Raw genomic sequence first — 13,222 nt, 5'->3', positions numbered from 1 at the left:
CTGGAAAACAAGAAAAGGGAGAGTGATTAGTGATCTCTGAGAGACTAGCCATGTGATGCCCAATGCTGAGCTCTCCTTCAGCCATTTTCCTTCCATTCCCTTCCATAAAGGTAAGGGAGTGCGTCAAATCTGCTCCTGATCTAAGTGGCATCAGAGGCAGAAACATCATTCCCTAAGCTGCTGCAGACCTCCTTCTCTCCCTCAGTTCAGTTTAGGCTGGGGAGGGAGAACAATAGAATAGGAAACATTTTTACCTTCACTCTAAAGGCTCAAGCCCAAAGTAGTAGACAGGAAACTCCTGAAACAAGTATTTAACTTAATTTAAATTTTCTTTAATATTTTGGGAAGGTTTCCCTTTTCTGATTCTTATAATGCCACCCAATATATAAAATCAATAAAAATAAATGCTTTGCAGAGTAAACCACTGAGATTTGGGGATTATTTGTTCTGCTATCAATACAAGCACGCTTTACTATGGGGGGGGCACAGCATTTAGTCTTGTTGTTTGTGAGAGTACGCTCTTTTCAATTGGTTTCTCTGATATGCCAAGTAACTTAGAGAGCACAGTGCTTTGTAAGGACCAGTACAAAGAATTTCCATATAGAACCAATATAGAAGGAAATCTCAAATCCCTCAAATAGATTTTATACTAATTTCACTCTTAGGCACATATACATGAGAACTGAAAACATATATCCACTTAAAAATTTGTACTTCAAATGTTCACAGCATTAGTCATAAAGTAAAAAAAATGGAAATAACCCAAATGTCTACTAAGTAAAGACTGGATAAACAAAATGTGTAGAGGCAGGGAAATGTGATCTGTTCATACAATGGAATGTTCAGCCTTGAAATGGGATGGAGTTCTGATATGTACTACAACATGATGAACCTGAACACTAGCTGAGTGAAAGAAACCAGTCACAAAAAGTCAGAATCTATTCCATTTATATGAACTGTCTAGTACCTGCCAATCCAGAGACAGAAAATAGATTACTAGCTGCAGGACGGATGGAAGATGTAGTGTCTAGTAATGGGTATGGGATTTCTTTTTGGAGTAATGAAAGTGTTCTAAAATTAGAGAGTGGTTGGTGATGTTGCACAATTCTGTGGTGAATTTCATGGTATATGAATATCTCAAAACAACTATTAAAAACAGACCAAGACAAAACAATTTTATATTTAAAATTTTATGTGTTGTGGCCAGCGCTGTGGCGCAGCGATTTAAAGCCCTAGCCTGAAGCGCTGGCATCCCACATGGGCACCGGTTCTAGTCCCTGCTGCTCCTCTTCTGATCCAGCTGTCTGCTATGACCTGGGAAAGCAGCAGAAGATGGCCCAAATCCTTGGGCTCCTGCACCCATCCGGGAAACCTGGAAGAAGCTCCTGGCTTCAGATCAGCACAGCTCCAGCAGTTGTAGCCATCTGGGGAGTAAACCAGCAGATGGAAGACCTCTGTCTCTACCTCTCTCTATAACTCTTTCAAGTAAATAAAATAAATCTTTAAATTTTTTTTTGATGTGATCATACAGCAGATACTAGTGATCATTTTAAAAAGGTTTCAAGTATTTTATTTATTTACTTTCACTTTATCTGAAAAGCAGAGAGACAGAGAAAGATCACCCATTTGCCAGCTCACCTCCCAAATGCCTGCAAAAGCCAGGGATGAGTCAAGCCACGACCGGGAGCCCTGAACTCAAGCAAGAGCTTCTCAGCAAGAAACTAGAATTAGAATTATAGTCGAGACTCAAACCTAGGAACTGGATGCAGGCATCTCAAGGGACACACTACTTGCTGTGCCAAATGCACCCCCCCCCCAAATTCTTCAAGGATTGATGCATAATCTTTTTATCACTTATATAATTTAATCATGCACTCATATGACTATAAGGAGAAGGAAAGTAACATTCATTCCACAAATATCTACTGAGAATCTATGGCTAAGACTTTACAACTGAAGTTAAATCTTTTTTTTTTTTTTTTTTTTTTTTAAATTATTTGAAAGGTAGAGTTACAGAGAGAGAGGGACAGACAGAGAGAAAGGCCTTCCCATCCACTGGTTCACTCCCCAGAGACTGCAATGGCTGGAGCTGGACCTATCCAAAGGCAGGAGCCAGGAGCCTCTTCTGGGTCTTCCACGTGGGTGCTGGGTCCCAAGCACTTGGGCCATCTACTACTGCTTTCCCAGGCCATGAGACATGGATCAGAAAAGGAGAAGACAGGACATGAAGGTGCCTATCTGGGATGCTGGCACTGCAGGCAGAGGCTTAGTCTACTATGCCACAATGCCAGCCCCTTAAATTGGACCAGCGTTATAGTATAGTGGGTAAAGCCACCACCTGTGACTCTGGCATCCCATATAGGCACCAGTTCATGTCCTGGCTGCTCCACTTCTACTCCAGCTCTGTTAATGGCCTGGGAAAAGCAGCAAATGATGGTCCAAGTCCTTGGGCCCCTACTACTTGGATGAAACTCGTGGCTTTGGCCTGTCCCAGCCCTGGCTATTGTAGCCTTCTGGGAGTGAATCAGCACATGGAAGATCTCTGTCTCTGTCTCTCTCTCCCTCTCACTGTAACTCTGACCTTCAATAAATAAATAAATCTTTTTTTTAATCTTATTTTCATTATGTTCCCAAAATTTTGAATATCTACTGTCCCACTTTAACAGATGAATTAACTAAGGCCATGACAGTTCACACAATTTACCTTAAAGTTAAATGCTTAGTAAATAGTGGAGTCAGCCTCAAAACATCTGTCACATTCTTGGAGGCCAAAAATATAGACAGGCAGGGAAATTATTTAGAAAAATAAAATGCAAAGGACTTGAACAAATGTGATGCTAAGGAAGGGAGAGCAGTTTGGTGTTGGTAAGAATAACTGATTTACTACCACCAAAATACTGACCCCAAGAAAGAAAAGAATGGTGCTGTCACTGCTGGAAGTAAATGGGGACGGAGTTTAGAGGAGGAAGGCAGTAGCTTAGGCTTGAAAGTGGAATTGAAAAATTCAAACATTGAAATGGAAAATAATCAGTAGGCAGGAGGCTAAGAAGAGCAAGAAGTGATTTGGGCATATTCATAGTCATTAGAGAACTAGAAGCAAGGGAGAAGTTTTTCACTGAAGGATTTAAGTTCCACTGAGGAGCAAAAAGAGAGTAACCTCTTAATAGAGCATATGAAGTGAGATGTCAAATAGGGCATCTTAGCCATTTTGTTTCAGTAACAAAACACCTGATGCTGGATAATTTATAAAGAGAAAGGTTTATGGGGTAGGTATTTGTCATAGCAGTGAAGTCACCTCTTAGGATGCCTACATCCTATACTGAAGTGCCTAGTTTGAATTCTGGCTACTTAGTTTTTAATCCAGCTTTTGGCCAATGTGCGTCCTGGGAGGTAGCAGGTGATAGCTCAAGTACCTGGGTGGTTGCCACCTATGTCTGAGACCCAGACTGAGTACTGGGCTCCTGGCTTCCACCTGGCCCAGCCTTGGCTATTACAGGCATTTGGGCACATACAAGGCAAATTTCTCTATCTCCCTTTCTGTCATTCTGCCTTTCAAATAAACAAATAAATCAATCTTTAAAAATTTTCTTCTGAATCCTGTCAGGAGGATTAAATACATTAAAAGACACATGGCATTTGATTTTGATAGTGTCTTATTTTAGGCAGGCCTTATAGCAATGGCAAACAGCCAAATATATAAGTATGTACACCCAGCTCATATTCAAGTCATCTTTCCTATCACTTATCACTCCCAAAGGCAGTAACTTCAGAGATGTTCCAGGCTGAAGATTTGAAATCTATCTTTTGATTCTTATTTTATTATTCAAGTTTTAGAATTACAAGCTGATTAAAAACAGTGCTTTACCATGAAGAACCATATAAGTTATTTTCCTGTGTCTTTAAGTCAGTGTTTCGATTTTGAGGATGAAGGTCCATATCCACCACTATCTATCCACTAACCAAGTACACTTATGTAAGAAAGAAAAGCTCATTTTCTGAAGTAGAAGATAGGATTGTGTGTAACAAAAGCCTGACCAACAATGCACTATTTCTGTTCCTCCTTACCAAGTTCTGGTGTTCTTCTTCACCTAACACCACCTAGCTGAAGCAACCTGGAAGGTTCCTGATAGTTTAGAATTTCAGGGCTACGATAAAGTAAAGAATATTTCCTACAAAACAGCACTCAACCAACTACAAGATTCACTAATCTGTATTTCACCAAGAGTCAGTAGATTTGAGTTCCAATACAGTAGGAACTTTGTCTTTTATTTTCCACTGAATCCTTAGCAACTGTACAAGTTCAGTGCCAAGTAAAATTACTTGCCAACTGCATCTTTAATTTGAGGATCTGGAACGACAAAAACCATGCACAAGTAATTGCTACAAGTGAATTACTGAACACTAATTTTAGAACGGGTGAGAGTTATGGCACAGCAGGTTAAGCCACCACTTGGGACACCTGCATCCTGTACCAGAGTGCTGGTCTGAGTCTCAGCTGCCTCACTTTTTTTTTTTTTTTTTTTTTTTTTTATGGTTTATTTTATTTATTTGAAAGAGTTACAGAGAGAGAGGTCTTCCATTCTGTTGGTTCACTCCCCAAATGACCGCAACAGTCAGAGTTGAGCTGATCTGAAGCCAGGAGCTTCTTCTGGGTCTCCCACACGGTGCAGGGGCCCAAGAACTTGGGCCATCTTCCACTGCTTTCCCAGGCCATCAGGGAGAGCTGGACTGGAAGAGGAATAGCCAGGACTCAACCAGGCACCCATATGGGATGCCAGTGCTGCAGGCTGGGCTTTAACCACTGTGCCACAGCGCCGGCCCCAGCTGCCTCACTTCTGATCAAGCTTCGTATAATGCGCCTGGGAAGACAGAAGATGGCCCATGTGCTTGGGTCCCTGCTGGCCTGGTGGAAGACCCAGATGGCATTCCTGGCTTTTGGCTTCACCCTGGTTGTTGCGGCATCTGGGGAGTAAACCAGCAGATAGAAGATCTGTCATTCTGCCTTTCGAATACATAGATAAATCTTAAAAAACAACAGACAAACAAACATGGGAGTCAGAACTGCAACAAAGTGCTTTCATAATCCTTGAGGAAAAAACAGTTAATTATGCAAGTCCTCTGCTTTCCTTCTCTCACTTCTCCCACGGCTGGATGTTCTGGGTTCTAGCTCCCATTCAGAGGTTTCAGAGATATCTGCCTGCTGGCACTGGCCAAAACTTAGGTGTCAACTGAAGCAAGTTAAGACTATTACTATTGGGGCCAGTGTTGTGGTATGTTAAGCCATCCAGTCCTGGCTGCTCCACTTCCGATCCAGCTCCCTGCTAATGCACCTGGGAAAGCACCAAAAAATGTTCTAAGTGCCTGGGCTCCTGCAACCACGTGGGAGACCCAGAAGAAGCTCCTGGCTCCTGGCTTCAGCCTAGCCCAATTCCAGCCGTTGCAGCCATTTAGGAGTGAATCAGCGATGGAAGATCTCTGTTATTCTCTCTCTCTGTAACTCTGCCTTTCAAATAAATTAATCTTTTCTTTTTTAAAAAGACTATTATTGGTAAGAAGCAGGTGTTTAGCCTAGCAGTTAAGATGCCTACATCCCACATCAAAGTACTTGGATTCAACTCCTGTCTTAAGACTCCCAACTCCAGCTTTCTGATAATGCAGACCCAAGAGAGGCAGCAATGATGGCTACAGTAGCTGGGTACTCACCCCTCATGGAGGAGACTTAGACTGTGCCCCCAGCTCCTGACTTTGGCCCCACCCCCAGCCACTGAGGGCATCTGGGGTGGGGGTGGGGGAGGAGTATGAACCAGTAGATAGAACACATGCTCTTGTTCTCTTTCCCTCTTCTCTGTTCCTCAAATAAGTTTTTTTCCTTTAAAAGAATTTAATAGGGCCGGCGCCCTGGCTCACTAGGCTAATCCTCCGCCTAGCGGCGCCGGCACACTGGGTTCTAGTCCCGGTCGGGGCGCCGGATTCTGTCCCGGTGGCCCCTCTTCCAGGCCAGCTCTCTGCTGTGGCCAGGGAGTGCAGTGGAGGATGGCCCAGGTGCTTGGGCCCTGCACCCCATGGGAGACCAGGAAAAGCACCTGGCTCCTGGCTCCTGCCATCAGATCAGCGCGGTGCGCCGGCCGCAGTGCGCCGGCCGCGGCGGCCATTGGAGGGTGAACCAACGGCAAAAGGAAGACCTTTCTCTCTGTCTCTCTCTCTCACTGTCCACTCTGCCTGTCAAAAAAAAAAAAAAAAGAGTAAAAAAAAAAAGAATTTAATAAAAGGACTATTTCTGGTCAACAAACCTATGATGTAATATATGCAAATCATTAGCAATCTTAATACACAATATTTCTTAAAATTACTAATGCCTGTTATTTCATTTTTTACTTCATTTTGAATATATGTATCGATGGATTAGTTGATTTATTTAAAAACTCTAGTCATTAAGTATCTTTCTTTTTTAACCAACTTAAGAGCATATGCCCCTAATGTATAAGTTTATCATTTTCCTTCCTTTGAAGAATAAATTGAACTAATAGCCTACAAGAACATAAGTCAACAGCCCTTGATACCAGTGCTAACAGGTTATGTAGGTCACAGCATCTAGCCCACTTTTGGCAGCTACCACCTTCAACCCCCACCAGCTCACACCTGGATTTGTCTGTGTGACATTTCCTTGTAAAGCTATAACAGTTCATCCTTTCTCCGTTTCTTTAAATCCCAATGTTAAAGGTATACATCATTCTTCAGGTAAACAATTTTATAAAATTTTTAATTTTGCTTTGTTTTTTTTTTTAACTTTTTTTTAATTATTTTTATTTTCTGACAGGCAGAGTGCACAGTGAGAGAGAAACAGAGAGAAAAGTCTTCCTTTGCCATTGGTTCTCCCTCCAATGGCTGCTGCGGCTGGTGCACCACACTGATCCAAAGCCAGGAGCCAGGTACTTCTCCTGGTCTCCCATGTGGGTGCAGGGCCCAAGGACTTGGGCCATCCTCCACTGCACTCCCGGGCCACAGCAGAGAGCTGGACTGGAAAAGGAGCAACCGGGACAGAATCCGGCGCCCCAACCGGGACTAGAACCTGGTGTCTCGGTGCTGCAGGCAGAGGATTAGCCTACTGAGCCGCAGCGCCAGCAATTTTGTTTTGTTTTTAAATAAAAATGAAGATTAAAAGGACAGGTATTGTGGTGTAGCAGCTTAAGCTGCTACTTCTGATGCCAGCATCCCATATCAAGATGTCAGTTGCCAAGAGCTCCTCTTGGGATCCACCACCCTGCTAATGTACCTTGGAAGGCAATAACAGACAACCCAAGTGCTTGGGCCCCTGCTACCCATGTGGGAGACCTAGATGGAGTTTCTGGCTCCTGGTTTTGGCCTGGCCCAGACCTGGCTGCTGTGGCCATTTGGGAGTGAACCAGCAGATGGAAAAACCTCTCCCTCTCTGTCACTAAGTCTTTCAAATAAATAAACCTTAAAAAGAATACACAAAATGATGGGACTGACGATGTGGTGCAGTGGATAGACACCGCCTGTGATGCCAGCATCCTATGTGGCACTGGTTTGAGCCTCAGCTGCTCTGCGTCTGTTCCAGCTCCCTGTTATCAGCCTGGGAAAAGCAGTAGAACGTAGTGCAAGGGACTGGGCCCCTGCCACCTAAGTGGGAGATCTGGATGAAGCTCTTGAATCCTGATTTCAACCTGGCTCAGTGCTGGTTATTGTGGCCATTTAGGAAGTGAACCAATGGATGGAGGATCTCTCTCTCCCCCCTGGCCCTTGTAACTCTTTCAAAATAGATACTTAAATCTTTAAAAAAAAAATACACAAATGAAGGCTACATATAGAGGCAATCATTTTCTGAATGTCACTAGAAAAGAAGAAACAAGAAGTTTTGAAATAAAGAAGTACAAGTTGGGGGCCAGCGCTGTGGCAATAGGCTAATCCTCCCACCAGCACACTGGGTTCTAGTCCCGGTCAGGGCACTGGATTCTGTCCCAGTTGCTCCTCTTTCAGGCCAGCTCTCTGCTGTGGCCCGGGAGTGCAGTGGAGGATGGCCCAAGTCCTTGGCCCTGCACCCCATGGGAGACCAGGATAAGTACCTGGCTCCTGCCATCGGATCAGCGCAATGCGCCGGCCGCAGCGCACCAGCCACGGCGGCCATTGGAGGGTGAACCAACGGCAAAGGAAGACCTTTCTCTCTGTCTCTCTCACTGTCCACTCTGCCTGTTAAAAAAAAAAAAAAGAAGAAGAAGAAGAAGTACAAGTTAGGTTAAATGGTTGAGAATTATAGTATCATTGTATGGTTTATTTATTACTATGGAGCCCACTTTTGCTATGATTTATTTTTAGGTTATTTGATAAGCTGTAAGAACAGCCATCCAATTACAGACTGTATACTGTATACCTAGCTGTTCTTTGTAGCTGTGTGTGTTTATGTGATTTGTTTTCTCACTGAATTATGAGTAAAAGTGATATATGCACCTTCCTCATCATTTGCTTCGCTTCCCTCTTTTTCCCTTCCCTTAGCTTCTTGCTTTGGGCTAAGACTCAGTCAAAGTAGTAATTCTGCTTTGACAAAATCGAAGAAAGAGCAACAGTAAATTGAAAGGAATCTTGATGTTCAAGTTACCATAAAGAGTGAGATAAACTTCCAGGGGACTTTGGGATGGATGGAGATTTTATACATATATACATACATATGTGTGTGTACATGTGTGAGTGCATAAAGATTGACTGATTTATTTGAAAGGCAAAGTTAGAGACTGAGAGAGAGAAAGATCTTCCATGTGTTGGTTCACTCTCCAAAAAACAGCAACAGCCAGAGCTGGGCCAAGCAGAAGCCAGGAGCCCAGAGCTTCTTCTGGATCTAACACGTGGGCACAGGGGCCCAAGGATTTAGGCCACCTTCTACTGCTCTCCCAGGCCACAGCAGAGAGCTGGATGGGAAGTGGAGCAGCCAGGTCTCGAACCAGTGCCCGTATGGGATGCCGGCACTGCAGGCGGCAGCCCCATATTACACTTTTGAAGCACAGTTTATGAGGGGGAAATCTGGCCTGTGTGAAGACTACTTTCTTTTCAAGAAACCTCTAATACGTGTGATGCTATACAAATCTTTCCTCTACAAAGACTTGTAACCCAAAACATTCTACAAAATAAACACTAAATCTCCAGCTGAATAAACAATACACAGGTACTTCAAAGTACAGTCAAATATCAGCATGTACTATTTTGTATCAGCAAAACCCAAAATGTCAAAAAATAAACACTTCTTTTCAATTTAGGTCAAGATGTCGGACTCAGAAGCACTTTAGAATTATCAGAAGAATTGCTTTTCCCCTATTTAAGTTTGGTTTTTCTTTTTTTTTTTTCTTTTAAAGATTTATTTATTTATTTGAAAAGCAGAGTTACAACACAGAGAAGGAGAGGCAGAGAGAGAGAGAAAGAGAGGTCTTCCATCCGCTGGTTCACTCCCCAGTTGGCCGCAAAGGCTGGAGCTGCACCGATCCGAAGCCAGGAGCCAGGAGTTTCCTCTGGGTCTCTCACATGGGTGCAGGGGCGCAAGGAATTGGGCCATCCTCTACTGCTTTCCCAGGCCATAGCAGAGAGCTGGATTGGAAGGAGGGCAGCCAGACCCGTACCAGCACCTATATGGGATGCCAACACTGCAGGTGGCAACTTTACCCGCTACGCCACAGCACCGGCCCCTTTAGTTCTTTTTTTCTAAATAATCTACTACTGACTCCAAACCTATTATCTCTAGAGGCCAAACCTGAGACTCAGCTGTAAATCTACAAGGCTCTTTCTATCACCTATGCTCTTGATCCTGTTCAAGAGCCGGCATCATCAATTTTCTTCATGCTCCTTATCTTTAATCAGTCTCAACCTATCCATTGTACCTCCTGGATCCTACTCACCAATGATTAATACAGGTATGTCTCTCTACCTCAAAAAGGCCAGTAAACAGAACTGGCGTTGCGGCACAGTGGGTTAAGCTACTACTTGTGCTGTCAGCATCCCGTATCAGAGTGCTGATTCGATTTCCAGCTGCTCCACTTCCAAACCAGCTCCCTAATAATGCACCTGAGAAGGCAGTAAATGATTGCCCAAGTGCTTGGATCCCTGCTATCCATGTGTGAGATCCAGATGGAGTTTCTGGCTCCTGGCTTCAGACTAGCCCAGCTCTGGCTATTGTAGCCATTTGGAAAGTGAACCAGTACATGGAAGATCTCTCCCCCACTGCCAACCCCGATGCTTTGCCTTTCAAATAAACAAATACACAAATCTTTTTTTAAAAAGGCCAGCAAGGGGCTGGTGCTGTGTTGCAGCGGGTTAAAGCCCTGGCCTGCAGCACCGACATCCCATATGCATGCTGGTTCAAGTCCTGGCTGCTCCACTTCCAATCCAGCTCCCTGCTAATGCAAACAAGGGAGGGCAGCAGAGGATGGCCCAAGTCCTTGGGCCCCTGCACCCACATGGGAGACCAGGAAGAAGCTCTTGGCTCTTGGTTTTGGACTGGCTCAACTCTGGCCATTGCGGCTATTTGGGGAGTGAACCAGCAGATGGAAGACCTCTTTCTCTCTCTCTACCTCTGTAACTGTCTTTCAAATAAACAAAATCAATCTTTAAAAAAATTTTAAAAAAATAAATAAATGGCCAGCAAGATTGGAGTCAGTGGCACATTTTCAGCAGGTTATAGTATATTATTTTTGGTGAACAGAACTGGACCTTCACACAATTATGTCTAAGGGACCCGCAGTTGGCACTGATCTTGGCACCACCTACTCTTGTGCTGGTGTCTTCTAGCATGTGAAAGTAGAGAAAATTGCCAATGAACAGGGCAACTGAACCACCCCAAGCTATGTCACCTTTACTGACACTGAAAGACTGATCGGTGATGCTGCAAAGAATCAAGCTGTAATGAACTCTACCAACATGGTTTTTGATGCCAAATGATTGGATGCAGATTTGATGATGCTGTCATCCAATCCAATAAGAAACACTGGCCCTTTATGGTGGTATATGATGCAGGCAGGCCCAAGATCCAAGTAGAGTACAAGGGAAAGACAAAAAGTTTCTATCCAGAGGAGGTGTCATCAATGGTTTGGACAAAGATAAAGGAAACTGCAGAAGCCTACCTTGGGAAGATGGTTACCAACGTTGTGGTCACAGTGTCAGCTTACTTCAGTGACTCAGCATCAAGCAACCAAATATGCTGGAACCATTGCTGGTCTCAATGTACTTAGAATTATCAATGAGCCAACTGCTGCTGCTATTGCTTATGGCCTAGACAAAAATGTTGGGGCTGACAGAAATGTGCTGATTTTTGACTTGGAAGATGGCACTTTTGATGTGTCTGTCCTCACAATCAAAGATGGATTTCGAGGTCAAATCCACAGCTAGTAACACCCACTAAAGTGGAGAAGACCTTGACAACTGACAACAATTTATTGCCAAGTTCAAGTGCATGTATAAGGACATCAGTGAGAACAAGAGAGCTGTCAGGTGCCTCTGTACAGCTTGTGAACAAGCTAAACATACCCTCTCTTCCAGCAGCCAAGCGAACACTGAGATAGATTCTCTCTATGAAGGAATTGACTTCTATCCCTCCAACACCCGTGCTCGATTAAGAGTTAAATGCTGATCTTTTCTGCAGCACCCAGGACTCTGTCAAGAAAGCCCTTTGAGACACCAAGTTAGATAAGTTGCAGATCCATGATATTATTGTCCTGGTGAGAGGTTCTACAAGAATTCCCAAGACTCAGAAGCTTCTTCAAGGCTTCTTCAATGGAAAATAACTGAGTAAGAGCATCAACCCTGATGAGGCTGTTGCCTATGGTGCAGCTGTCCAGGCAGCCATCCTGTCTGGAGACAAATCTGAGACTGTTCAAGATCTGTTGCTGCTGGATGTCACTCCTCTACTGTTTGGTATTGAAACTGCTGGTGGAGTCATGACTGTCCTCATCAAGTGCAATACTTCCATCCCTACCAGCAGACACAGACTTTCACCACATACTCTGACAACCAGCCTGGTGTGCTCACTCAGGTTTATGAAGGTGAGTGTGCCCTGACCAAGGATAACAATCTGCTCGGCAAGTTTGTCCTCAAACTTTGGCAAATAAATAAGCAAATAAAAATAAAAAGGTCAGTAAGCAAACAAATAAAATCATTAGATCCTACATTCTACAATATATCTAATTTTCATCCCAAGGAGCTGTCTATACTGCTATTTCTATGTTCTCATCTCCTATTCATTCAATTATCCACTGACCTTTTCACTCCACAGAAGTATTTTTTTACCAACATCACTAGTAACCAACTTGTTCCTTCACACATAGGAAGAGCACTAGGCTAAATATTAATATGATTAAGGTTTTTGATGTCTAGTCTGATCAGGTGGCTTCAGAATCCCAAATAAAAAGATTTGGGTCGTGGGCAGGATTTTTAAGGATCCTTCCAAATCTATAGTCACTATTAAATGAAATTCAAATTGCATGCTGGAAAAAAGAATTTGAATGTTTACCATTCTTATCATAGAACTTAAGTGGTTTTGATAGCCTTTAAAGAAAAAAGTTGATGTGACAGTGAGGAGAGGCTGTGTTCTTGGTTGGCTGCTGAGCTCCAGAGACCTGAGGTCTAGCCACTTTCCTCACAGACTCCATAACTACAGCTTCCTTCCAAGTAGAGCCCCAGATGAACCACCAGGAGGGCAAACATGGCCTACAAGGGAGGCCAAAGATAAATATTATTTTTTTAAAGATCTATTTATTTACTTGAAAGAGTTACACAGAGAAAGAAGGAGAGGCAGAGAGAGAGAGAGAGAGAGAAGAGAGGTCTTCCATCTCCTGGTTCACTCCCCAGATGGCTGCAACGGCCACAGTTGCACTGATCTGGAGCCAGGAGCCAGGAGCTTCTTTCAGGTCTCCCACGTGGGTGCAGGGGCCAAAGGACTTGGGCCATCTTCTACCACTTTCCCAGGCCATAGCAGAAAGCTGGATTGGAAGTAGAGCAGCTGGGACTACAACCGGCGCCCATATGGGATGCAAGCGCTGTAGGCAGCGGCTTTATCTGCTATGCCACAGTGCCGGCCCCCAAAGATAAATATTCTGGATTATCTCTGAATAAATTGTCTGTGGCCAGCATTGTGTCATCCCATATGAGTCTTGGCTGCTCCACTTACAATCCAGCGCCCTGCTAATACACCTGGCCCAAATGCACGGACCCCTGCACCCACATGGGA

General features: G+C 43.9%; 1 protein-coding gene across 3 annotated transcripts in view; it reads right to left on the bottom strand.

The window, feature by feature from the left end:
• Window positions 1–13,222, bottom strand: part of NFATC3 (nuclear factor of activated T cells 3) — a 155,074-nt gene that overhangs the window by 2,811 nt on the left and 139,041 nt on the right. The gene's annotated exons all lie outside the window — the stretch shown is intronic.

Source organism: Oryctolagus cuniculus, chromosome 18 (assembly GCF_964237555.1).
Source record: "Oryctolagus cuniculus chromosome 18, mOryCun1.1, whole genome shotgun sequence".
Classification (NCBI taxonomy): Eukaryota; Metazoa; Chordata; class Mammalia; order Lagomorpha; family Leporidae; genus Oryctolagus; species Oryctolagus cuniculus.
The sequence above is the reverse complement of the archived record's forward strand: the minus strand, read 5'-3'. Positions and strand labels throughout refer to the sequence as shown.